Consider the following 27,518-nt stretch of genomic DNA (forward strand, 5'->3'; position numbering starts at 1 on the left):
GAAATTTATTTGCAATTTTCAAACTACAATAAACACAATTCTCCTTTTCTTTCATTAATAATCGCACGGCTAATGCATAACAATCCCTCTGCAGCTTTTACAAGCAAACTTGAGCTGCTGTGTTGTAATAGCTGGAAAAGTTAATGTAGCTTGAACAAGGTTCCTAATTGTCCCTGTCTCTGTCATATTTGTCTACTTGAATGGTCCTAAATACCACAGCGATTAATTACTACAGAGCAGGTATTACAAGATGTTATCATCCTTCCCCAACTGTCTGGGTGAATGGAGAGAGGCAGTAGATTGTTGCAGTGTTTCATCTTTGCACTTCCTGTAAGGCACTTTAACCAGAAGATTTAATGTGTCAAAGTTAACTGCGTTCTCTCGCAGATATTCACATTCTAATTAAAGATTAAGAACGTAGTACATTACACTGTGATTTGTCATACATGGCTTGTTAAATAGGAAACCTACCGGGATTCCCTAACATTTTATAAACATTATTCAGGGCTTTTAATGTGGGCAAAGGAAAAGATTATTCAGCTGCTCGGCAGAGGAGGAGGCAGGTCATTTCTTCCCACCCTCCCCTTCCCAAGCTTCCCCCCTCCAAATAAATAAATAAGAAAATTCAGGTACTTTTGAAACTGGAATTCTGCTGATATCTCTTGAAACTGTTTATCTTCCCAGCATGGTATACATGCACATGAATATATTTATAATATATATATATGTGTGTCTTAATTATTTTTTGGCATTTTTCAACTTTTCCTGTCAGCTATGTAAACTGAGGTGGGAAGCCTTTGTTTGAATCAGAGTGGCAAAGGAAGGAAGAAAGATGAAACAGTTTTTCAATATGCAGAATGTGCTTTCAGCTGATTCTCGCAATGCTGAACAGCATACCACTTCCAGTATTAGTAGCAGAGGACTGGTTCACATTCTTTGATTGCCTGAGGAATAAATTAATGAGGTTACTGGAGACATTGAACATTTGCATATTCACGGATGCTTATTAGGTATAAAGTGAATGCCAGGTGCATTGAATTTTGGGAATACTAGCTTTGGTTTTGGTCTTCTATTTTTAAAGCAATCACATATTTCTTTTTCCCTGAAGTGGGAAGTTCTGTGAGAAAAAAAAAAAAAAAAAAAAAAGCACTTATAAAAATAATAACACACACACACAAAAAAAAATCGAATTAATTCAATGTAGACAAAGCTTTACTAAGAGATATACATCAGAATAAATATGATACAGCATGAGGCTGGGGACTATCTGAATATCTTGTTTGGAACAACAGTTAGGATGACTACAAATATAAAAACAGTTGTTCCAAGACATAAGGAGAACAAATGTTATATTTTTCACTGTGCTCCTTATGGATTTCTAGCTTTAAATAGCAATAGGAAAACTCGTTATGAAGTTACCTTCCATAATGCCCAATGCTTAATTTTAAAGCACCAGTATTCTAGCACGTTTCGTTACACAGTCACAAACTCAGCCTGCAAAGCACAGAAGATAGAATTACAAAATTTGCTCGACTGTTTCTCCAAGGAGTATCTGCACATGGTTGCATTGTTGTCAGTGACTTCCGTCATTGCTGTGTGAAAGCACATTGTGTGAATGATTTGCACTGTATCTCATTATTCTTGGAAGTTTTTATCTGTATTGTTTATTTGGGATAGTTATCCCCTTTACATTCTTAAAGATTTTATGGTGCCTTTTTTTTTTTCCTTCCCATTCTTTGGTTGCCCATATGCTATAGAGTACAGTATTAGCACTGCTTGTTTTAGCATAGAAATATCTGTCAATTGAAAACGTGCATTGTTTGTTCTGCCTTTGGCTTTCTTTTACAGTGTAACCATCAAACATGGATATGTACACAGACTACAGCCTTACATGCACTGCACACAGATAAATACAAACACCCATGCCCACACAGACGTGCACATACAAAATTACTGGTATCACCTATTCCAAGTGGCTCGCGTGGCAAAATCAAGCAGTGATAAGTGTTTTCTTTGGATAATAATAGGTATTTACAAACAGACTCCATTCTGCCCCCTTGTCTTACAGAACACTGTGCTCAACTTCTCTTTCCTGGATGTTGCACTGTGTTGATCACTGTCCTGCCTATTCTATTTCAAATCCTATTTGAAAATCTCATTTGCAGCATAACTGACAACAAAGGCATTACATGGTGTATGCCCTGCATATTCTGTAGACTACTCCTTGCCTTTTTTCTAACTTCTGCTGAAAATGCTATTAGTTGATGATCTTTTTTATTTATTAACAGCCTGGAAAATTAAATGTGTAATCAAAGAATGGATCCTTTCCTAAAAGTGCAAGGTGGGATGAATTAGATCAGTGGTACAAAAAAAAAAAAAAAAAAAAAAAACGTTCTTTACTGCAGTAGGCCATTGGATACTCTGGGAAGAAGGGAAGAAGGGACTTAAACAAAACATTAAATTGAAGAGGATTCAGAGGTTCAATCACTAACAGCCACTGCAAGACAGAGAAATCCTCTTTAGATAGATATTTTCTCTGCATTTGTTTCCAAACTGTAATTCTGCTCCGTGATTAAAAAAAAAAAAAAAAAAAAAAGATTTTATATTTCAGTCTCTCAGGGCAGATTCCAAATAATTACATGCAAAATGATCTATAATATATTTATTGCAAATAGTATTGCAGAACACAAATGTGCATTTTATTCAGAAAGGTCATTTTTTAAAACATCCATTGTAGCTGATTCACTAACGTCCAGGGGTTTTTGCTATACACACAGCACAGATTTTTTTGATTATGTAGATTTTTTTTTCTATTGCAGTTTCATATGCAAAGCATGCATCAGCCACATCCATGCTATCTCCTAAAGCAGTCATTCTGAAACCCAATCTGGGGACAGTGCAGACTAAATAAAATTTCATTTTGATTTGGCCTCCCGCTGAGAATGGGACTGCTTTGTTTCAGCCGACAGAACCAGCAAGCCAGAAAGGTATGTCCTGTTTTGCATGGCTGATGGTGTGACTTGAGGATCACAATCAGGCCGTTCATGCTCTCAGGGCTCGGCATCTCATCCACATCCTGTACTGTCTTTCTCTTTTCCTTTCCATTTGCTTTCCTTCTGTGCCGCCTGCCGTCTACCTGCAGGGCAAAGCTATGGCAGACCCTAACACTATTGTTTACTTTGGCATATGTTTAATAGCTGCATGGCTGTTGGAGGGTAGGGTTTTTCTTTTTCTTTTTCTTTTTTTTTTTTTTTTCCGTTTCCTCCTCTGCCTTTTTTTCCTTCCCTATCCACATTCACTTTCCTTATTTTCTAGGTGTTGAATACACAAATACTGACTTAATGGACAATTATGTAAGTACTGCTTGCAATGCTTCAAAGATTTTACTAGGAGATTTGTAATGAAGAATTTTATTGTAAATCCGAGGAAACCTTTAACAGCTTTGAAGGACTTCAGTTTTCATAGCCCTTTAGAGCTGTTTAGGCAGAAAAGCAGTCACCCATTCTAGTTAGCAGAGGGAAAAAAGAAAAGGAAAAAAAAAAAAAACACCCTTAGGAAGGGGTCTGGCTGCTTTGCCATCTTCAGATGCAGCTTTGCCATCTACACTTACAGCTGCAGCATTTGGCTAGGGGAATATCCGTAAATATTCCTCTGTCTAAATATTAGTATTTATCCTAAAGCCTAAAGCATTCCAGGAGAGACTGTGCAGCACACTCCTTGCTGCTGCTGCCCCATCTATCAGAGGAGGGCTGGTATTTGGGGAAATGACCACTGTTTTATCCTCTGAAGCAGCTTTTGGACAGGGCAACAGGATGCCTGCAAGACTCCTCTCGATGTGAACTTTCTCTTCTAAGTGTGTTTCTTTGCCAAAGAAACTATCTGTTGTCTGTGATTTTTGATTTTTTTTTGGGGGGGAGGGGTTGTCACATGAAACAAAATTAGCATCAAATTTACTTGAAACAAAAGGCAAAAGTTTTTTTTTTATTATTTTGTTTTAATTTTGATTATTATGCATTTTTATATGTATTATTCTCTTTCCTTACTGAGTTAGAATACAATTGTAACACCATAGACAAATTCAATCTTTCTACCTCCAGAATTTAACCAAAATATATATATATATATATATACCATATTATATAGAGTGCTGACACTTTGTGGGAATTTATGTCTTCAAGGTGACTTACAAACACAAAATTACTATTGTATGCAACATCCCTTTGTGGCAGGTAAAATTAATAAAAGCAACTTGTTCAGCAAAATCTTAAAGAAATACATGGTCAGTTATAACACTTTCTGTTCAGTTTAGCAATTTTTGATTCCAGATTTTATATGTTACTCCAGCTTTCGTCTTACAACCCAATTCATATTTCAGTTTCTGACTTTCTGAATTGTCCTGTCGCACAAGCCCTTGGCATAACCATGTGGGTCTTCATGGAGCAGAGGTCTGGGACTTGAAAATTCATTTTCTTCTCATATCCCTTAAATTAAGTAATAACAATAATAGTAGTAACGAAAAAGAAATGTGGCAGCTGGAGGGGCAAAGGCTTGTCCAAGAAAAGTTTGGAGAAAAGAGAAGTAAAAAGAAGATTCCCCACTGGCCTTCCTGTAAATCAGGGTAGGCCAAAGCTTAGTTTCAACTGCATGCATTAACCAGAGTGAACTCCAGCAGAGTTCTCTGAATGTGGGAGGGGGCAAGATCTAGCCCTGCATACTGAGTTGTTTTGAGATGCTTACAAAGTGAAATGCAGCTTGAGGAGACTTTAAAGAAACTATTTGTAGTGGCGTCACATTCCTTTTAACAAATTTGAGGCAGTAAGAAAATTGCAAAGAGGCTACATTTGGAAGAAACAAGAACTACAGCTTTTTAAATGGATACAGTGGGAAAATGATCACTTCTGTGTGTTTTTTCCTCAGTATATCTAATCCTCTCTCTACACCCCTCAGGTATCATTGGGATGTTTTCCAAGTCACCAACTCTGTAATGTAATCAAAGTTTATAAAAATGAGTTTTAAGTTCGAATTTACCATAATTCCATTTTATCAGTTAAATATAAGTTTTAAAAGAAACTAAACTCTAGGTATTGTACTACAGTGTACCCAGAGTATCCTGATTCCTTTATAAAATTCACAGTCCTAGCAGTCTTTTTGTTGCACAAAGTGTGTTCTACATTATGTCAATAACTGTATTAAATATATATATATATATATACACCCATGAATCACTTGAAAATAAGCAACAGTTTTATATAAAATACTCAAGGAAATTAATAGAAGCACTGTTTCTTTATTTCCAGGAATTAAATATTTTTTGAAAAGAAAGATATTCACTCCAGTAAAGGAAAATAATGTAAACTCAAGAATACACTCCCAGTTCTTGATATAGTCTATTAATTACATACTTGCTATTACAACCAGAAATTAATGCAAACATTATTTCAGTGGACTTAGGAGATCAGAGTTCCTTTTTTAGATTGGTTTATTAGAGCTATGTCTTGCGGTCATTTTCTGGATCAGTAAAAGAACAGGCAATGGATTTTGGAAGTTTGGTTTGCATTTATCACTCCAACAGAAAGAAAACTATAAAAATATTAGTCCAAAGTCCAGGAAGAAAGACCTCATTCTTAGATAGTTTTAATAAGACTGCACTCACTGGACTTAGCAGTGTTTCTTCTTATTTATATTTGTGTGTTTAAGAAAAGAAACAGAACCCAAATCCTAAATCAGCTACTTCTTGCACTTTATAATTGTAAAAAAGCCCAAGGTACTCATTAATCTAGCATATTTATATATGTATTCTTCTTATTTTTTTTTAATGGAAAGTTCGTTATTATTCTCAGTTCTTTGACCTTGCTCTTACTTTTTATGCTTTACCTGAATGAGGTGACATGATTGAGACAAGTCAGACCTGTGTCCAGAATCCTATGGGAGAAAACAGATTATCTCCAACACAGAATATATGGAACCGGACGAATGCACTCAGGAGACCTATATTTAATTTTATATATATAAATACATATTTGTATGTATATTTGTGCAAATATACTATATGATGACAGTATATATACATATGCAGATATAACTGTGTCTATATGGGGAGATATATATATATATATTTGGAGAACACTGTCACCAGGGTCCCTGGGGTGTACAAGTGATACATGGACAGATACAGTTATTGTGACCATATAGAAGATGAGGACCTGTATGATTGGTGTATTTGCTCATCTCCAGATATTTGGAAATTCTCATCAACTCAGCAACCGGTAGAAACAGATAGAAACATTCCTGGAACAAATGTATAGTTGTCTGCCTAAAAACTTGCTGAGGTCAGTGTCATCCCAGATATGAAGATTTGACTGCAAGATCAGGGCCTACAGATTTGGCAGTAGCCCCTTGCCCAAGCCAGGTCAGACTAATCAGCAAAATTTTGGAAAAAGGGGCAGAAATCTTTCATAAGGCTAGACTTGGGACCAATCAGCAGAATTAGTGGACAACTGATTGTTGTTCCACTCAAACTCCTCATACTGATGCATTATACACCTGATTTAGCCAGCACCAATAAAAAGGGTCTGAGAAACTGGTAGCAAATATTATAAAATTACATATCAAAGGGCAGTTGACTATAAGCAGATACTGTAAAATTACATATCAAAGGAAAGCAATAATATCCTGTCAATAAGTAAGCATATGAACCAATTGTGTTCAAAGTCCAAAAGAGGTGAAGTGTAGCATTGGTTTGGTTTGGGATATTTTTACCCAGTAGTCTCCTTAGAAACTATATTAAAAAAAAAAAAAAAAAAGAGAGAGAGAGAGATTAAGAGAGAAATATTAATCACAGACTTGCTGTTCAAGTTCACTGGAGCAACAGTATGTTGTAAAAATAAATGCCATCACATAAACTTTCATTTGATAATGTTTCAGGCTTTCAGAAAGTTGTCTTTCTTGACCACAAAAATAAATTTATATTTTTCTCAGCTTTAGGTATTTAAGAGGTATTCTCCACTCTAAAGAGATGTTCTTCCTACAATTCATTTCTAAAGAAAATCTAATAAAATGATATAAGTAACTGATCAAATAGCTGAGTGTAAACAGAAAACTGGCTTTGGACCAAAGCTAAAGAAGCAGAGCTAATAGGCAGGCATTAATTTGTTTAGGAGTAGAGGTAGAACCAAAGAGCTTAGCCCAGCAACTATATCAATAATCTACTATTTCCTGAGCAGGGAGAGGAGAAGAGAGTTTGGATACTGAAAAAAAAAAAAAAAAAAAGGAAAAAAAAAGTGACCAGAAAATCAAAAATCATGTTATTTGTGACATATACACAGTAGTGGAAAATACACCACTGAGATGACTTTATTGAAATTAAGATACACCCAGGGAATCCACAGTTTTAGATATGTTCAAGGAACAGAAGTTTTGAGTCTTGATAATCCACAAGTTGAAAGATTTTCTCAAAACAAAATATAAGATGACCTCCTATGTGTTGGGGCATATACATTTGTTAAGACTTCAATGATTATATTGCAAAAATAAATAATGTGTGTTAGTTAACTAATGGTCTTTCCTTACCAAATGTTGGAAAAAGAATTTCATCTACAAAATAAGGGGTGGGTGGAAGAAATTACTAGTCTAATGAATATTATATAGCACAGAAATGGACTACAGATTAATAAAAGCATCCTCTCCTTCATTAAATGTTCTTTACCCTATAGGGGTGGGGAAGGTTAGGTTATAGCAGCATTATGTCCTCACAATAAAAATATGTTTAGTTTCCTAGCATCTACTGCAATTGGTTATTCATTATATATAATTTTCTTTATTTTTGCAACCCTTTCCCTCTACCAGCTGTCTAACAAAGAAACGCATGAGACATTCTGAATATAAACTTTTGGAATCATTTGCATTCAGTGGGAAAATTCCACTAGTAAAATAGTATTCATTAAATTTCTCTAGTGATGGACACATCTGAGAAGATTCTGATGAGTGTTTCATAGAAGTATAAAAATGTAAATGTTTGTCTACAGCGTTTTGAAAAATCTTCTCTACTGCCATCATACCAAGGAACCTCCAAATGATCACATACTTTTGATTTTTTTTTCTTTTATGACTTCTAACTTTTCTACTGTCCCCTTCTGAGATTCCTTTACTTTACCAGACAACGTAATGTCTCCTCATGGGTGACAGATTACATTTCAGAGGAAATTAATTCCCTTTACCTTCTCTAACCTACGTTACTTTCAGGAGTAACCCAGAAAATCTTCTTGTTGCAAAGAGCAGCCACAGGAGGTATTAGGAAATATTTTCTTCCACATATTTCTTTCCCCTTCTTCTCTGTCATCTGAATTAAAATTTTCCTGGATATATGCATTGTTCTTTGGTGGGGAGGTAATAAAAGGAGATTCCTACACCTTCAAATAGGGACAAGAGAGAAAACGTTGTGGGAAGATTTATGGTGTCTTCTCAATCTCTTCTTATATTTACATGAGAAACCCAAAGTGAATAGAAATAAGTAAATTTAAAGGATAAGGAAAAAGAAAAAAAAAGTCTAAATGAGGTCCACCAGTACACCCATACTCTTATCCATACTTTAAAGAGCATACAGATTTTCATCTAATGGAACTGAAAACTTAGAGCTACTTTTTAGTAGGTTAGTGGCAAAAAGGGAGAAGAGGATCTAATTTTGAGATTCTTTCTCTCTCTCTCTCTCTCTCTCTCAATTCAGTTAAGATCCCAATTTGCACTTTAGGAACGTAGGATGAAAAGACTAAAAGCTGCTTCAGTAGGATCAGCTAAAAGAGCAAAGTAGATCTGGGTGTTATCAGGTTAGCAACGATAGCTCACGTTAAGGTCCCTAAAAATAGAAGTGAAAAAAGCAAAGAAGCACATCGAAGAGCAAGGGGGACAGAACAAAATTCTGAAGATCCCCATAATTAACTGGCAGAGGGTCAGGTGAACACTTATTAAAATGCAACAAAGCACAACAGGGTGTCTCAAAGATGGAGTTTCAATCTTAATGGTGAAATTCTTGGTTTTGTCAGTTCCAGACCAGCCTGTTATGTAATTTTAATGAGTTCTTTTCCTATTTCCTTTGAGAATTTGGGGAAAACATTTACGGGGAGAGTTAAGATGCTGGTTTATAGACAATTCAGGGGACAGGCCTCCTTAGAAAATACACAAAGAATGATATTATTGTGATGTCTGAAGATATTTATGTATGTGATATTTGAATTCTGTGAGATAAATGCATCAATTTACCCTCCAGTTTCAAAGGCAATGGTAAGTCTTTATTAAGAAATAGTGTTCTCTCAGTGCAATATTCCTACACCACCCTAATGCTGCTAAATACTCTATATTGTCAACCCTACTTTTAACAATATCAGTATGATACTCTTAAGCTGCCTCCATCAGATAATTTTGATGAGAATCAATATTTCACTTCACAATTTACCCATACCAACTCTCATCTCACCGTAATGCAAAACCAAATGTCCAGGCAGCAAATGTAGAAAAACTGTCTTGAGAGAAGGATTTTACAGCTTTCTTGGCCATAAATTTTGTCAGCACAAAAAGAAGTCTGTTTTAAACCATATATTCTACCTAATTCCACCTTGTTTAAACACCATTCTAATTTGGATGATGTCTTCTGTTTCCAGGTTAAAATTTATTTTCCGAATTGATTGATTAAAGATAACTGAAAATTAAGGGGAGCTGTGGGTACCTCTGACAGGGTCATAAGATTTAGAGGAGTCAGAAGAAAGGTAGGATAGATGAATACTTCCTCAGCTTCAACAGCAGATGGAAAGCTGAACCCCATTTCCTAACACTTAGATATGTTGTATGCTATGTATTTACATATTGTTTATTGAAAGCACAGGAAGTTTTCTGAATGGAATTTAATCCAAAGTAAGTTATTACATCAGGATTTACAGATGTTCTCTCATAGAGTAATGTGTTGGCAAAACAAGAGACTATTACAAGTAGCTTATCTTGCTGAAGTCCTCGAGTACATTGTTTTATGGTGGTGTAAGTTTGTTAGTGCAATTTTATTTATTTATTTTTTTTCCCACAGTTGTATTTTCAAGTAGACTAATGTTTAGCTGTTAACATGTGGGAGGAGTTTTTGGTTTCTTTTGTACTTTAGTAAGCAAGATTATGGCATATTGGATTTTGTAATTCCTTCATAAATTATTTTAAGTTTTCTTTGCATATGTGCATACCCACACACACATATTTACCACTTGGAGGACAAGTTGGATAAAACTGAAGTGTAATATCACACCTTCCCTCTCCCAAATAAAGGACTGGCCGTCAGCAGGTTCCCAAAGTGGTGTGTGTTCTCCAGAACACAAAGAACAAAATGCTCTAAAAGGCAACTGTCAATAACATGGCCTTAAATCTTCATTGCTGGGTGACTCATTGTTCTCCTGCAGTAGTCATTCAAGTAAGCATCAACACTGTGGTGCACTGACAAACAGAACCCAAGTCTTCTGAAATCCTGTGTTCCCAATTTATTATACTGAAAGGCATTCAAAAAAACTCTGCCTGCAAATGTGTAACCATAACCCATGATGAATGCAGTGTGTGGTTTTGTAGTGAGAAAAACAGTGGCTGTAGGTTGTTTGCTAAAACTGACTGTTTTTTCTTCAGTGAAAGAGGGAGAGAATTAAGACAATAGGAGCAAAGACAGAAACAGTTGTGCGAAGGACACCAAGACAAAGAAGAGACAAAAGTTCTTGGCACCAGGAATTGATTACGTGGGTAAACTAAGAGAGCTGATGAAGGGAAACCCTTAGATCCAGTTTCTCATGTGATCAAGGAACATAATTTTCTGCAGCCTCTTCAAAAGGATTACAGCAAAGGTTATACCATATTCGTGCTAGCCACAGGCCAATGGCTGTAGTTCTACAAGGCCACAAGTATTTGAGGATTCATTTGAACAAGAAGTATAAAAAATATAAACACCTGTCTGAATTTCACCTCTTCTCTGTATTGCTCCTGCCTTTTCTGTTCAAAATATAAATCTTCTCATCCTTATTCTGTCTGTGAGCCCTGCTCATCTTCCAGTCTGAGGTCACTAAGAAGGGAATGATAAAGAAGCAAGTCCTTGTTGTGGTTCTGCTAAGAGCACAGGAGTGGTTATAGCATGGGTCTGTGAAACCAACAGTCATTACTTTGTGTGGAGGCACTGGCTCTTATGTCAGTTTGCTCTTTGACCTTCCAAAAGCACATCAGATCTTCCTTTTCTTACCCAAGCAGAACTCATAGACAGCAATCATTTGCTTGATATTTCCAGGCATTCAACAATTCAGTGAGAGCAATGAGCTACCATCTAGATATTCTGGATAAATAACCACTCTCAGTGTACAGGCTAACTGTACACTAATCTAATGATCCTGGATCCACTGGTTATGCGGTGACATCCAGTATCCTTACAACTCCCCAAAAACCAACTACCTGTCCATCCTCAGATGGGACCCTTTCCCACACAGAAAAATATGACAGAACCACCTCCTGTGAGGCTTCATACTCCTCCTGGAGCATGAGTTCACCACCATCTTGACCCTTCTACCATCTGTGCAGTCTTCAGAGAGCTCCTTTCCAACAGCTGTGTGTAAGTGGAGGGAGAACAATTCTGGGAAAGTTATCCTGCAGGCTTGGCTACCACACAGAAGGAAATTTCCAAGGAGAATTCATTTCCTCGTCCTCTTCCTGTCGGTAGACCAGGATTCCTTCAGCAATAGGTTATTGCCTTCCCACATTGAAATGCAGGTGAATATTTTTGGAAGATTCTTTAAGCTTGTTTTTCATTAATGGCTTCCACACATTAAGTGTCTGGTCTCTGTAGCTCACCAAAAAATAAAAAATAAAAAAATAAATCATTTTTCACTGTCTGTGCAGACTGGATGGTGAAACTTAGAATCACAGGAAACAGGACTCTCTTCATCAGTGAGTCCAAGAAAATGGCAGGACCTTGGACACATCTGACAGTTATCTGCCTAACTTGTTCTTGAAGTCTCCCAGCAGTGGAGATCCCACAGTCTCACCAGGTGAGGTAAGTGTTCTTCTCAAGTGCTTAGCTTTTCCCACAATTAGACTTTTTTTTTTTTTTTTCATAATGTCTAACCTGAATCCCTCTTGCTGTGATTCAAGATTTACTTCTTGTGCTATCCACATTGGGCTTGTCATACAGATAATTCTCCTTCTCTTACATATCTCTCAGCTGCTATCATTTCTCTCCCAGTCTTCTTTACTTTTAGACAGAACAGCTGTATTGCCTTCATCATTCTTTCATAGGTCTTATTTTCTGATCGGTTTCATTGTTCTCTTCTCACCTCTGCTCTTGGTCCATATTTGTTTTTAAGGACAGTGGTGAAAAAGTGGACGCAATACATTACTGGAAGCCTTACTACCACCAAGCAGAACTCAGATCATGTGTTTTTTGTTTCTTCCCTAAGAAAATTGTGAATTATTGGTTTGTGGTATTTTGTTTGTTTGTTTGTTTGCTTGGTGTCTTTTTGTTTGTTTTTTTTTTGTTTGTTTGTTTGTTTCCTTTTTTGGGGGGGTGAGAGGGAGAGGGAGAAGAACTTGTTTTAATCCAGGGTGCATCTGCTTTTCTGGCTGTAAAGGGTTGCTACATAATAGCAGTTAGATTTTTAATGTACTGCTTAGGAAACTAAGGAATTACTTTTTAGCATTTCTAGCATTTTAAATACTCTCCAAGCATTTCTTGCAGAACATTGTCATCATTAGTTTTTGCAATACAATTGCAAGGCAGAGAAAAATGATTGTCACCATTTTTTTCCAATGAAGAGGCTGAAGGACTGCAAAATGTGCTTTGCAAAGGGATATTCTGTCATGTCTTGTGAACAGAAAAAAAGAAACACTGCTTCAGTCTTCTGTACAGGATTCTGCAATGTATTTGAAATCTCCTTCCACAAAACATGATTATTCAATGAGTGTGTTCATATTGCAGGTTTCCAAGCCAAGTCTCTCTTCTTAAGGACTCTCAAAGGTGCTTAACTGTAAGCTCAAATGATTAATATTTTGTTCATTTCTGCATTTTCCATTTAAGTACCTAAGTTTTGGTCTTTCCTGTGCTCCAGAGCACTTTGCCAAATGCTTTTATCCCTCTTGGGACAGTTGGTCAAGGAGAAAGGGAGGATGGCATTTGTAGAAGATGATAGGACCAGAAAAGAACTGGGGGGAGAGGTTTCAAGTGACAGGAGAGAAACTATTACTCTGAGTAGAGATGAGGAAGAAGCATTCATCTCAACACTCTATACCCACAGAATATGGATTTTTTCCAAGTTTTTGTATTTTATGATGTTCCTCTTAATGGTGGCAAACAGATGAAACTCACTTAAAAATGTGTCTTACTCCCCCCTTGTGGCTGCTCCACTACAAAAAGACGCCAATCTACAATTGCTACTAAATTCTCAATAGTTCAAGGAGCAGTCTTCATTGCTCAGAAGAGGTTTTCATACCCCAGAAGACATATGTAGAAATAAGAATGGTTTTACATAACCTCATTCATGTCATATCTATTTTATTTTCCCTTGTTTTTAGAACTTTAAATAGCCCTCTTGTTTCTATGTATAGAAACATATATGTTATATGTACAGATATCCATTATAAAATGTGATATAGCATCAGTTTCCAAAACTTCTCGAGTTTTGTGCATGACACAGTCTGATGCTCCAGTGACGTTCTCATATGGCATAAATTGAAATCACAGGTGGGTCATAATGCAGCGCAACAGGTGCACCAAAAGATTTTAAATGATTCTTTTCTGGATTAATAATAATAATAATAATAATAATATCATCAAGAAAAAATGTTAGCCATTAAATTAGTTCTGCAAATCCTTGCAGGCAGAGCAGCTGGAAAGAGGACTTTTTTACTATGTGCAAGGAAGATGCAAATTCAGTTGTGCAGTGTAAACCACAAATATTTTTTGTCTTTCATGTATGGTGATAAAAGTAGTTTTCTTACCAGTATACCATGTTTCATTAATACAATGTTTAAATAATTAAGTACAGTAACTCTGGAGGCGATGGCTAAGATAAAAGTTTGTAGGCAATCCATTATTCTGATCAGACAGTACTTCTTAAAACCCATGGAGATACAATTTAGTAATTTAACTTCCAAAGTCAGTTGTTTAATAAACTATTACATTTTAATATAGTTTTGTTCTCGTCAAAGGGAATGATTCATTTCCCCTCTGTCAATTGTTCCAGCTGAAGTTATTAATGGTTCCAGGGTTGAGGGGGTGCTGGTTCCTGTTTGAATATCATTACCATGCTGCTCCCACTCTCTAGATGTTGTCACTGTAATGTTACGTGTGTGATCTTTACTGGTTATAATTTTTTTGTAGGGAAAATGACCGCCATCATTTGAGTCTTCAACATTGATATATTTCATTAGGTCTAATTCTGTAGGCAGAAAGTAAGAGACTTGTTAAGGGGGACATTTAATTAGTTGTAGTAGGATTAAGTGAATATTAGCATACTGTAATAATGGATGTCCCAGAAAGAAACCTGGCAAATACATTAAACAAAAAGAATATAATAGCAGACAAACTAAACATTACTTCTGCTTATATCCAAGTTTGTCATATTTTTAAATAAATTCTCTTGCTGAAGTTTCAAAATACTCTTCTTGTTCATTTTCCTTTATTAAAAAATCTTTTATTAGAAATATATTCTCAGAAATCAAGACCGTGTTTCTCTGTATTTGTCTGATTATGTAACGTTGGGTTGGAAGTTTGATACTGTTCAGCTCTTTTTTTTCTTTTTTTTTTTTTGAAAGTTGCTGCCATCTGATAAAATACTGTTAAAAACAGTTTTGATAATCACTTAAATCATTCTCCATATGCCCATATCGATTACTGGTAGCAGTCGAGGGTGGTGAAGATTTCCATGCTATTTCCATACAGCAATGCAAAGGGATCAAAGACTGGGATGGCCATACCCATTGTACCTTCATGTGGTCACTGCAACTCACCTGCTGTGGAGACTGTCTCAGTGTGACGTGATGGGTCTGTGAAGATTAGGGAGCAGGGCTTTTCCGCAAGCATTTGCTTATCACCAGCTTTGGTGACACATGAGATTATTTATGGCTGAGTCCTTTACCACAGCACTTACAATTCTGAGATAAAAAGCACGCACCAGAGTCCCCACTGCCTCTCCAGCTGAAGGAATGGAAATTGGCATTATTTGAAATTCAAGGAGTTTTTACCGTACACAGGAATAATCCAAATGTGGAACAGGATTTGTTATTAACTGTAAATCCCCTTTCCCCTAAGAAAACCAGAGTAAATGCAGGAAATAAGCTCCCATTTATATACTATAGAGACAATGCTTCATTGTCACTTATATTTTAAAGTCACAAGTGAAAAGTAAATGGGAGCAAATAAAATAAAAAATAAAAAAAAAGGTAAGTGGGAGCAAATATCAAGATGTTAGTGGGATTGACCCTTCTTCAGTGAAGTCAATAGGAAATTTTGTAGCTTACTTGCAACCAATGAGAAAAGCTTTACGCACACTGAGTATTTGACGGTTTATTCTTTAAAGCATGCTATTCTGCACCCAATCAAGCAGAGAGGAAATGTCTTCATCTTTTTATTACTATTAGTTCTGCACACTTCAGATTTATTTACTTTTTACATTATAGTATTTGAATAAACTTTTAAATTCTCTTTTAAACATACACAGACAAAAACTCTGCTAAAACAATTGCAAGTAAGCATTTTCATAATGCCTAAAAGTTATTGTTATTAGGTACTTGCAAGGCATGTCAGATTTAATAATCTAAAGGTGTCCAGAATTTATTTATACATGCTTTATAAATTTTGGTCACTCTGGCTTACCTCCATCTTCAACTTTCCTCTCACAGAGGAGCACTCCCTACAAGATTATTCTTCTGTAACAGTTATGTGCAAACCCTAACAAAAATGCTAACTTTCCTTCCTTGAGTGTATTTTTTTTCTTTTAATTACACGTAGGATGACCTGTGCCATAACCTGTCTGGGGTCCCAACTGTTTAAAGCCAGTCTGGCTATCTCTGCATTCCAGCACAGAATCCATTGTAGACATGTTGTGCTTTACCAAACCCACACAGCAGTTCAGATTTCCTTAAATATGGTCCCCAGCATTGCCTGTTCCACTCTTCTGTCATTTGCATTCAAATGATTTTCCATTTTCATGGACAGTAGGCAGAATGCTCGTGCTGTACAATTTTTGCTCCAGGCTAAGTGGCATCTTTTCTGCAAGAATATGCACTAGTTACTGAACAGCACCTTTCCCACACTAATATTATTTTCTCTCTCTGTCTTGGTCATGATCTCACAAACTGTTTCACCCAGATAGATATTTCCTTCCAGCCTCTAAAGTACCTGCACTAGAATCATAACCACATTGAGAGTTTCTCTTCCAGGACTATTTGCCAATACCATATTTACTGTGTTTTGCAGTTTTATCTTTCTTCTTGCTCCTGAGATTCTGCAGTGGAGAGCTACATGCAACCTGTTGCGTGTTGCAAAGAATGAAAACCTAGACTGATTTAGATGTTCTCTATTAGCATTTTTTTGTTTGTAATACACTGTGAGCTCTATGAAGATAGTTTTTCTACAGGAAAGTAGGTAGAGGGGAAGGCTAATATGCTAGCAATATGGTAGTCTTATTATAAATGTCTTCCAAATTGGATCTCTCTTTTTTTCAAATTCACTTTGGATATATACACATAAATCTTCTCAAACTAATATATCTTGCGTGTGTAATGGTGGACGTATTGGTTCTGTATATAACAACAAAAGCTTCCTTCTTTTCCATGAGTAGATGTGTTAAAAAAAGTGGTGTTCTTGATACCTATACATCACTTTTAGCATTGTGGTAGCTTAGGCGCAAGCATAATAGAGGCATCAAATAAAATAATAATTCTCAAATGATGTTTGCAAAGTTGAGCTCGTAAATGTCAAAGGTGATTTGAAGTGGACAAGAGTGAATCTTAACAAATCAACTAGGGACTGCTGGCAATTGTTTCTGTTCTCGGTTCTTATTGAAACTAATATTGGACAAATTGAAAGAGTGATTGCCTTAGAGCCTTCACAATGTCTTCACCAATCTGTTGCCCATTTCCATAAAAAATGGTAGTGAAAATGGCAGCTGACTTCTTTTGACCTCTCCCAATTTCACTGTGGCTCCTGTCAGAGGACTGAAAAAACAGATTTTCAGGCAGACCATTATCTGCCATAGCAAGTTAGTTTGCAAAGAAATTGAAAAATAATAATCAAATAATCTAGTTAAGTCTGCTTTTTCTGCACGTTATGTTTTGAAAGGTAGCAAACCAATAAAAAAAAAAAGAAAAAAAAAACTTAATTTGCAAGAAGATGAAAAAGTGAAGATAGCTCCTTCACTAGATGTTTTATTCTGTTATTTCAAATTCTTCTGCCTCTCTGTCCTCATGATCTGACTGTCAGTGTCACTGTAAGATAAGAAGCTACCCAAAGTGCCTGAATCCTAGTCCTCTGCAACTTTTAACTTACTTTTTTTTTTTTTTAACTTACTGTAATTCCTTATGGATCAGGAGCTGTTTAGATCCACTTGCCGTACCAACTCATTCTTTTCCTGTCTGGTGTCTTTCCTTAGATTCTCCAAAGTGTCATCATTTTGTTTCCATAAACTAGTTGCAGAAACCCCTCCTTCTTCTAAGATTTACTTTCCTACTTAGAAACCTGCAATCTCAGTGAACATGTTTTTCTCAGCCAAGACCTGTCCTCTATGCATATCAGAGGTATACTGATATTTCATTTCCCTCAACTTCCTCTGTTCCTCAGTGTCAGAGAGCTTCATATCCCGTGAAAACAGACCAACCTACCTGGTACAGTATTTACACTTAGGAATTGTGCTTCTCTTCCAGCAATAGTTTTGGAGAACTACTCTCCTAACTTGCATTATCTTTTAAATATTTTAAATCAGGTAGAAGAACTGGAAGTCCCATGGTTTTGGGAAGCCATTAAAAAAAGTGTCTCAGGACCCTAGTCTATGCTGGATATAGCTTGGCCTAACGGTACTGGGATTACCCATTAAACACCTGACTGAATCAGGTGAACAGTTTGGACTCTATTTCCATCTCAGCTGTTTTCTATCAATCAAGCTGATTCTTTTTACTGCCTAAACCCTGTGTTGCTAGAAAGTGTCAAGATAATTACAGGCCTTTCTTCCTTCCCACATCTTCCAGGATACAACTCCTTTAGCTTTTCCAAAGTTATCTGTGGGTTTCAAATGTTCTCTCACAACTGCTTTTAGCTATTGTTCTTTTGGGGTATCTAGTCATAGTTTTTCCTGCCTGTCGCCTGGTCACCAGCGTCTTCTTAGCTTGGAGAAATAGATATCTTTCACTCTCCTCTCTCACAGAATCTAGGCACTTTGTAGAAACAATCATGATTTCATCTAGAAAAATAATTAAACCATTTTGATTAACCTAGGCAGTCACAGAGGATGCTTCTTGTCTTAGTTTCATGGCTAGGAGAGCCAAGATGCCCTTTCTTAAAATTTAATTTGTCCCTGAACATAACCCTTCCAAATTTTCCTGCTGTGAGAATTAAAAAAAAAGACATATTATTTACTTTTGGAATATCTTACCTAAAGAATTCAGCTGAAATTTCAAGGTTAGTTTGCTGTTATTAAAATTAAGTTTCTCTTGTGCTGAGTTCTGGGCTATTTCATGTAAAATGTGATTACTGTATCAGAAGCAGATGCACAGTTTTTCAATAACAAGAAGAAAAAAAATCTTGTTTCCTTTTGTATGAAAAAATAGAAAGAATACAATTATGAATAGAAAGAAACAATTTAAACTTCAGAAAATTCTTCTCACTTCTCACCATCTTCCATTGTGAAGAGCCACTGTATTAATTAAGGGCAAAATTACCAGATATATTCAGGTAAAGAGTGTCAGAGCCTTTGGTTCCTCTCAGCAATCATGAGACGATTCTAGGGAAGAAACTGCATGAATAATAAAGACACTGATGTAGCAAATACACAAACAGTTATAACTGCCGTTCTGAGACCCATTGGACATAAGTTACTGACTGACCACGTTTTAAAGTTACAATGCCATAGCAGTAGGTCAGGCTTGTTGCAGAGCTATCCTAGTTTCCAGTGGAGTTAGCATATAGCTACCATCTTACTGGAAAATGCTCTCCTGTAATTGGCAACTCATTAGATGATGTGCTGTAGCATCTGATGCAGTATCATTCATCTGTTTTGTGATTTCAGAAAAGATTGTTTTTATGTAGGTGTAGAGTTTAAAGGTACATAACTTTGATTACTAGGTTCAAACTTTGACAAGTTTTTACCAGTTTGTCATTACTGCATAACTTTTCATTAACTGATAATTTTCATTTTGTAACATTTATTTTTATTTTGGTTTGTAGGACTTTAGGACTCCAGGGCAACTACTCATAATATTACCAGGTAAGTGTAGGTTCCAACTAACAGTGCCTTGGTGTTGTTCTACAGAGCTTTTAGACTGATTATCATTACTTTGCTTACAGACTCCCTCTTAATCATATGAGGCTATTATGTTAACGTCCACTTATTCTCTTATTCTGTCTGTCCTTTTTCAATTTTGATTTTCTATTTTTGTTGTTGTTTTGTTTTGCTTTGCTTTTTTTCTTCTCTACTGATGCTGAGAATCATCCATTTCTGATCAGATGTTCTCAGTAGTCAGGATCTAGCTGTGGCACCATTAACATGTGTCAGAACCTAAATGTGACTGTGGCTTGGTCAAATTCCAGAGGAATGACCAAAACAAAATGTATCTTTTTTTTTTTTTTTTTGCCAGTCCTTCATCTTGTGCAGGATTTAAATATCAGTGATATGCAAATCCCTTATTAAAGATCTACCTTGATATTCAAAGCAAAAATTTGGGATGCAACTCAGTCACTTTGGAATTACAGAATCATAGAATTATCTAGGGTAGAAAAGACCTTCAAGATCACCAAATCCTACAACATTTAGGAGATTCCAAAATATCAAAGGAGACTTTATGTCCTCAGAAAGATGTTGAAGGAATCAAGAGTGCAGGTAGTGTTTTTCTCTATCCTCCCAGATGAACAAATCAGGTGAATGATTGGCTGCATGGCTGGTGCCACACTCAGGGTCTGGGATTCTACAATCTTGGATGCACCTTCAAGAGACTGGGCATGCTGTTACCAGATGGGGAACACCTTACTAGATGAGGCAACACTGTTCTGGGCAACAAGCTGGTTGGATTTATTAGTAGAGCTTTAAACTAGGTTCAGAGGGGGAAGGGAATGCACTTCTGAGTAACAAAAAAGAAACAAGGAACTCTGACACCTTAGGAAGCAACAGGGGAATACCTGTGAATTGTCCCAAAGGAATGAGGGAGGGCTCCTCTAAAAAGGTGGTGCAGCTCATAGCCCAGATGAGGTACCTCTACACCAGTATATGCAGCATGGGAAGTAATCTGGATGAGTTGGAAACCACAGTGCAATTAGAAATCTATGAACTAATTGCTATCACAGAAACATGGTGGGTTGAATTACCCAAGTGGAACAGAATTGAGGGCTACAAGCTTTTCAGAAGAGACAGACAGAGAAGGAGGGTTGGGGGTGTTGCTCTCTGTTAAGAAATTGATAGGTTGCAAAGAACTGTCTCTAAGAAAAGAAAAAAAAAAAGAAGAAAAAGGAAAGGAAAAAAAAAAAAACAGGATCAGCTTGAGAGCTTGTGGGTAAAAATTAAGGATCAGACCAAATACAGACACCTTGTGGTTGGGTTTTACTAAAGGCTGTGTGATGACAGGGAGCATGTTTATGAGACCTCCTTGCTTCAGCTACAAGAAGCATCACACTTGTAGGCTTTCATCCTGATGGGGGATTTCGACCACCCAGATATCTGCTGGAAAAGCTACACAGCAGGCTGTAATAAATCCAGTACACTCCTGGAGTGCATCAAGGGTAAATTCCTGGTCCAGTTATTAGACAAAACAACCAGAGAAGAAGCGTTGCTGGACCTGGTGCTCACTAGTGAAGATGAACTCATTAAAGAGATCAGAGACAGTCTGAGCTGCACAGACTACATCCTGGTTGAGTTCAGGATCTGGAGGAATATGGGCCCGGCAAAAATCAAAGTTGAGACCCTGAATTTTAGAAAACTGAACTTCCAGGTGTTTAAAGAACTAGTGGTATGATCCCCTGGGACACTGTCTTTAGGAACAGAGGAACTGATTGGAACAGGCAGCTCTTTAAGGGCACTTTCCTTAGAGCACAAGAGCTCTCTCCATTCCTATAGGTAAGAAAGCAAGCAGGGAAGACAGGAGACAAGCATGGCTGAGCAAGGACCTGATGGTCAAACCAAGAGGCAAGAAGGAAATACACAGTCAGTGGATGTAGGAACATGTGGCCTGGGAAGAGTACAGGGATGCTGTCTGGATGTGCAGGGATGGGATCAGGAAAGCCAAGGCACAGATGGAGATGAGCTTGGTAAGGGAAGCAAAGAACAAGAAGGGATTCTATAGGTACCTTGGCTAGAAAAGAAAGGCCATGGAGAGTGCACCCCCTCTGATAAATGAGAAGGGAGATCTAGTAATGTCAGACTCTTTAGAAGGCTGAGGTACCCAAGTTTTTTGCCTCATTCTTCACTTCCAGTCAGTCTTCCCACATCTCTCAAGTCCCTAAATCTTTAGACAGGGTTTGGGGAAGTAAAGTCCCTCCCATTGTAAGTGAAAAGCAGGTTCAAGACCAAGACCACCTGATGAATGAAATGAACAGGTACAAGTCGATGGGACCCCATGACATGCATCCCAGGGTCCTGAGGGAACTGGCTGATGGAGTTGTCAAATCTCTCTCTATCATATTTGAAAAGTTCTGGCAGTCAGGTGAAGTCCCTGGTGACTGGAAAAAGGGAAATATCATTCCAATTTCTAAAAATGGTAGAAAGGATCATGTAACAGATCCTCCTGGAAGCAATATTAAGACACATACAAGACAAAGACGTGATCCAAGACAGCCAGCATGACTTCATCGAGTACAAACCGTGCCTGACCAATCTGGTGACAAATGACGGAGTAACTGCCTGATCAATCAGGCATTGGAATAACTATATCAAACAACAAGGGAAGACCAGCTGATATCATCTACCTGTAAGGCCAACTGATATCATCTACCTGTAAGGCCTTTGACATAATCCCATACAACTTCCTTATCTCTGCATTGTAGAGAAATGGATTTGAAGGGCATCCAGAGATTTGTGGTCGATGTCTCTATATCTAGGTGGAGTCTGGTGAAGAGTGGTGTCCTTCAGGGGTCCACCTTGGGACTGGTGTTGTTTAATATCTTTATCAATGACACATGCCATGGATTTGAGTGCACCTTCAACAAGTTTGACACTAAGCTGAGTGGTGCAGTTGATACAACAGAAGGAAGAGATGCCATCCAAAGGAACCTGGACAAGCTTGAGAAGTTGTCCAACATGAACTTGATGAGCTTCAATAAGTCCAATAAGAATGAAAGTGCAGGGGTTGTTCAGGCTGGAGAAGAGAAGGCTCTGGGGAGACCTCATTGCAGATTTTGAGTGCTTAAAAGAGACCTATAAAAAAGAGAGAGGAGAGACTTTCTAGACGGGCAGATAGAGATGGGACAAGGGAGAACAGCTTTAAACTAAAAGAGGGGAGATTTAGATTAGATGTTAGGAGGAAAGTCTTCATTCAGAGGGTGGTGAGGCACTGGAACATGTTGCCCAGAGAAGTTGTGGATGTCCCAACCCAACCTTGGAGGTGTTCAAGGTCAGATTGGACGGGGCTTTGAGTAACCTGGTCTGGTGGGTGGCATCCCTGCCCACAGTGGGGGGGGGAGGTGGGGGTGGGGGTGGAAGTAGATGGTCTTTATGGTCCCTTCCAATCCAAAGTATTCTATGATTCTATGAAGTCCAACTGTCAACCTGACCAACAGAGTCCCATTACTAGGTTCATGTCCCTTAGTGCCACATACACTCATCTCTTTCATGGCTTAGGAGATGCGGACTCCACTACTTCCCTGGGCTGCCCATTTCAATGACTGCCCACCCTATCCATGAAGAAATTCTTCCTAATGTCCAATTCTAAGCTCCCCTGGCACAACTTGAGACCTTTTCCTCGCATTTACTTTGGGGCCAAGTTTTTGATCTCGGTGCTTTTTTTTTCCCCTCCAGATATTTCTTTGCATTCACAAAAAAAAAAAAAAAAAAAAAGACAAAAGATATTTCTGTAAGACATAATGTGATTAACTGTGAGAATAAAACTGGACTCTGTTAGCTACTGAGCTACTGCAGGCAGCTGGGCTGACTGAATTGCTCACCTTCCAGGACAGTTGCATTCTGTGTCTTTGCAGGTGCTGGGAAGCTAAAAATAGCATGGTTCACTTCTTGGGCAGACATGGCATTAGATTTCAAAATCCTCATCCTTAGCATGAAACCAGAATAAAAGGGCATTGTGGTAGACAGCAGCACAGGAGGTAGAGCTCAGACTGGTTGGAAAGTGAGCCACCTCTGTGAAAGTATTAACCATGACCTACTGTCCTCTTCTTCCATTTGCAATGCTTTGGTCCAGCAGTTTTGCAGTCTCCAATGTCATAAATTGATGCATGGATATATTTCCTCCATCTGAGCAGTCCACTTTCTGTGAAACTCAATTTTTGCAGTTCCTCCATTGATCTGAGGGAAGTGGCTGATACTGAGCAGTAGCAAACTGTGACCACTGACCTGATGCAGTAGTGGGTGCTCAGGGGCAAAGCAAGTCTGTGTGCTTCTTCTCATGTGCTTGTGAAAGGGTCAGTGCACAGTATTCTGTCCACACCACTTATGGGCACCAGTAGTGACGACATGGGCCTTCTTTCCTGTCTGCTTGCAGAAGTCATGACTTGCCTCAGACACAGTTTTGATTACTTTATTCTGGAGCACTTTGTGGGCGACAGGCTCTTTTCCAAAATGCCTTTCTCACGCAGACATCTCGCCTTTCCAGACATGCCACCCTTCCTTTTTCTATTTTCAGAATATTCCTTTTCAGGGGTTCAGTGGCAGTGCAGCAATCCCCTGAACCTGGCCTATATAAAAGAGCGGAAAAGGGTAAAAATTACTCCTTTTTGCTCTGTCCTTTACTGTGCCTTTGTGAATTATAAAGAAAAAACAGCCACTGAGTTTTCTCACTTTTATCTTTGCTTTATTTTTGACTTTGGCAGCATCAAATCTTGGTACACTTCCCCCCTTTTTCATGAAGACTTTCTAGAGAACTTTGCAACTGGCAGTATTCAGAGCCCTTTCCTAAAGGGCCGACTGAGCCTTTTTCCCATGTGTTTGTCGGGAATTTAAGTCCTAGAAGTGCTAATAGAAATAAAATGACAACTTTTAAATAGTATAATGTAAATGTCCCATCCTTCTGTTATTAAACAGCTTTCAATCTGTTGTCCCTTTTGATGTCATCATCTTACCAGTTCTCCAGACTACTGAGGATTTATCTAGGGAAAAAGTGGAAAGCAGTACCTGGAAAACAAATGGTTCTAAAGAACAGGAAATAATTTTTGATGGTTTATTTATATGTTTAGAAAAGAGACAGAAAATGAGTGCATTATAAATGTATATACATAAAAAATCACTGTTAACTTCTATACTTTGCTGTTTGCAAATAGGAATGAAGAGGTTGTTTTATTATTGTGTTTAGCAAGAAATGGTTATCAGAATTCCAAGGTGTTTTGTTTTTTTATATATATATTTTTTTTCTGTACTTATGCATGTTTATCTGGCACAATATCAAATGCTGTGTAAAATTACATAGATCTGAATTGCACTTCCAACTTACGAGTCATGTCAACTTTGAATATGACAACTTTTCCCTGCAAAGTCTTACTTTTAAAATTTGTATATAAAATAGCAATTATAGCACTATGTCAATCAGTGACCACTATTTCAACCTGCTACATTCACTTAGAGCAGCTTATACATTACACTCTATTCAGGCTGTGGAACCACCATGTCCTAGAATGAATACAAACTAGGGATAAAAAGCTTTTTGTTTCAAGGCTACACAAATGTGGAATCAGTTACCAGTCGATTTAAGAACAATTGGGAGCTTTTCCTGTTTTAAGATGGAACTGAAACAATACTTCGTGATGACTAGAAGTTGTTGTAATTGTTTTAATTGATGTTATTCTAGTGTTATCTTGGTTTATTGTTTATTTATATGCATTTGTTTATCACAGGTCATGCTTGAAAATGGGCTTTCATCTCAATTTACATAGTCAGCTAACAAATATATGTGTGTATGTGTATCAGATACACTTGTTTATATCTGACAGCAAAACCATATGTATTCTATGTATATTTCTTGCCTTTATGTTTGTGCTATCGATTAAGACATCTGAGTTTGATTTCAGCTTGACTTTTAAGTTTGCAGGACAAACCATGCAAGTATGTATCTAATAATATCAGTCAAATTATTGTTCGGCTCCCAAAGCACAAATCAAGTTAAAGCATTGGCTAAGCATATGTTACTGTGCTTTTTAAAGCAGTTCACTCTTTACTTGTAGGGTTTTACTCCTGCATTGTGTTGGCTTTAAGCAGCATTAGCATTCAGAAATTATTTCTGTATCTCTAAAGGCAAATGAGGTATTAAAAACAATGATAGCATCACTAGTAGGGAAATATAGTCTGGCATCAAGCATTTGTTATCATAGCTGATAAAGGAATGGCATGTTTAATTTACACTCTGTGAATGGTAAATATCTACATAAGTATTCCTACCTGTCTTTACATACCCAGCAAGTAAACTAACCTATATGTAAGAGGAATAGAGAGGAAGAGCGAGTCATTATTTCATCTGTTCCATTTACAAACTCAGAAGTCACAAATGTGCAGCTGGGAAATGTGTTTGTCTCAAAGCTTCAAATCTGTGACATGTTAATTCATAAATAATTGCAGTCACATGGTCTTCCTCGAGGGCATTAGCTCTGTATTCCCAGTACAGTACACTTACTTGTAATAGAAAAGAGTAGAGTGGACAAAAGTGGCTTTCATAAATCAGATAAAATTGCTCAATAAATCCTAAACATCTTTCATTATTTCTATCAGAAAAAGAGCTTACTTAAGTAAGCAACATTTTTTACATGTGAGTGGTCTTTGTAAACAGGCAGGTGAGGAAATAAAGGGCCAGGATGCATTATTTTTGGTTATGGAATCTGGCAACTAAAGGTCTCACAGCCCTGGCCCAAATCCTGCTCTGACTTGCATCCCATTCTAATCCATGGACCACCTTATATCCAGATACTAAATACTTCAGATAAACAAGAGCACTTCTCTATTGGGACAGTCATATGATAACATCGCCTGTGTCATTGTCTACATGCAGCTGCTTGCAAAAATATAGGCTTTTTCCCCCAAAAATTGTTTTTGCTACTCTGACTGCAGAGTGAATAACAGAGTATGAAAGGAACCTGAAGGAGCCGTTAGGGTCCATTGTGTCAATCCAGCTGCTACACACACATATTAAGTCCACATTTAAAAATGCTTGTGAAGCTTTTTCTATTTGTTTTGTTTTGCAGTCCATTTTTAAACAGTCGTACTTCTTCTGTTTTCATTGTCAGAATACCTAAACCATTCTGAACTAGTTCTCGGACAAATTCCAATTTAAATTGAAAACAATTTTAGTTATGCAAGAGATTTGTGGTTTTGTGTTTTTTGTTTGTTTGTTTGTATTGTTCTGTTTTTTAAATCAGGTGAACTTCAGGAAAAAAAAAAAAGATATTTAATACCAAAAAAAAAATAGTATTTTCATTGGTTACAAAAAAAGCAGCTTGCCTCATCTGAGAGCTCGTTTTCGGGCTCCAGTAAGCCTTAGGTTTAGTTTCCTGAAAGTATGAATTAGAACGGAAAGCTGACTGACCCTGACTGTAGCTATTATGATCCAAACCACCACAAATTTCTCTTGTTAAGAATAGTGTTCTGTTCAAATATCAAATTAATTTGCTGTAGACATATGGTTGTCATCAAAATTTTCATATTTCTAATAATTCATTTGCTAGGATACTTTGAATTCAGAGAATCAATTTTGTGAGTATAGCATAAGTACAGCATCACAAATGAGAATGCCAAATTTAAACTGTTTAGTCTGGGAATTTATTGCTGGCATTGGAATGGTTGTTGGCAGGAGATGTCCATATAGGGGGTTCTTTCAGCTACTTCATTTCCAGTCTATGTCATTAAGCAGTGGTTTGAGGACACTTAGTATTTCAATGCAGTAGACAACAAAAAAGAAAAAACAACCCACCCCACTACTTGTTTAATGGTGTATTGGTACCTCAGAATTTTGGCTTAAATATTAACCTGATTTGCATTTACAAATCAGTGATTTCTTAGAGTAATTGAATAAGCATGTCAATAATATAAGTTGTTTGTGTTCTTGATTTTTATACTCATCCTAATGCTCCTTTTGACGATGTTGTCCCGGTTTCAGGATGTGCAATGTTTTTATCT

The 27,518-nt window shown here is 37.2% G+C and overlaps 1 long non-coding RNA gene across 1 annotated transcript in view; it reads left to right on the forward strand.

Annotated features, from left to right (window-relative positions):
- Positions 1-728: 728 nt before the first annotated feature.
- LOC308198949 overlaps positions 729-27,518 on the forward strand; it is a 42,866-nt gene continuing 16,076 nt past the window's right edge. The window contains exons 1-3 of the long non-coding RNA XR_013954295.1: positions 729-2,987; positions 3,316-3,353; positions 19,433-19,472. This is a non-coding gene — a long non-coding RNA (uncharacterized lncRNA). The remainder of the gene's footprint in view (positions 2,988-3,315; positions 3,354-19,432; positions 19,473-27,518) is intronic.

This window comes from Anser brachyrhynchus (assembly GCF_964034855.1).
Source record: "Anser brachyrhynchus genome assembly, chromosome: 1".
Classification (NCBI taxonomy): Eukaryota; Metazoa; Chordata; class Aves; order Anseriformes; family Anatidae; genus Anser; species Anser brachyrhynchus.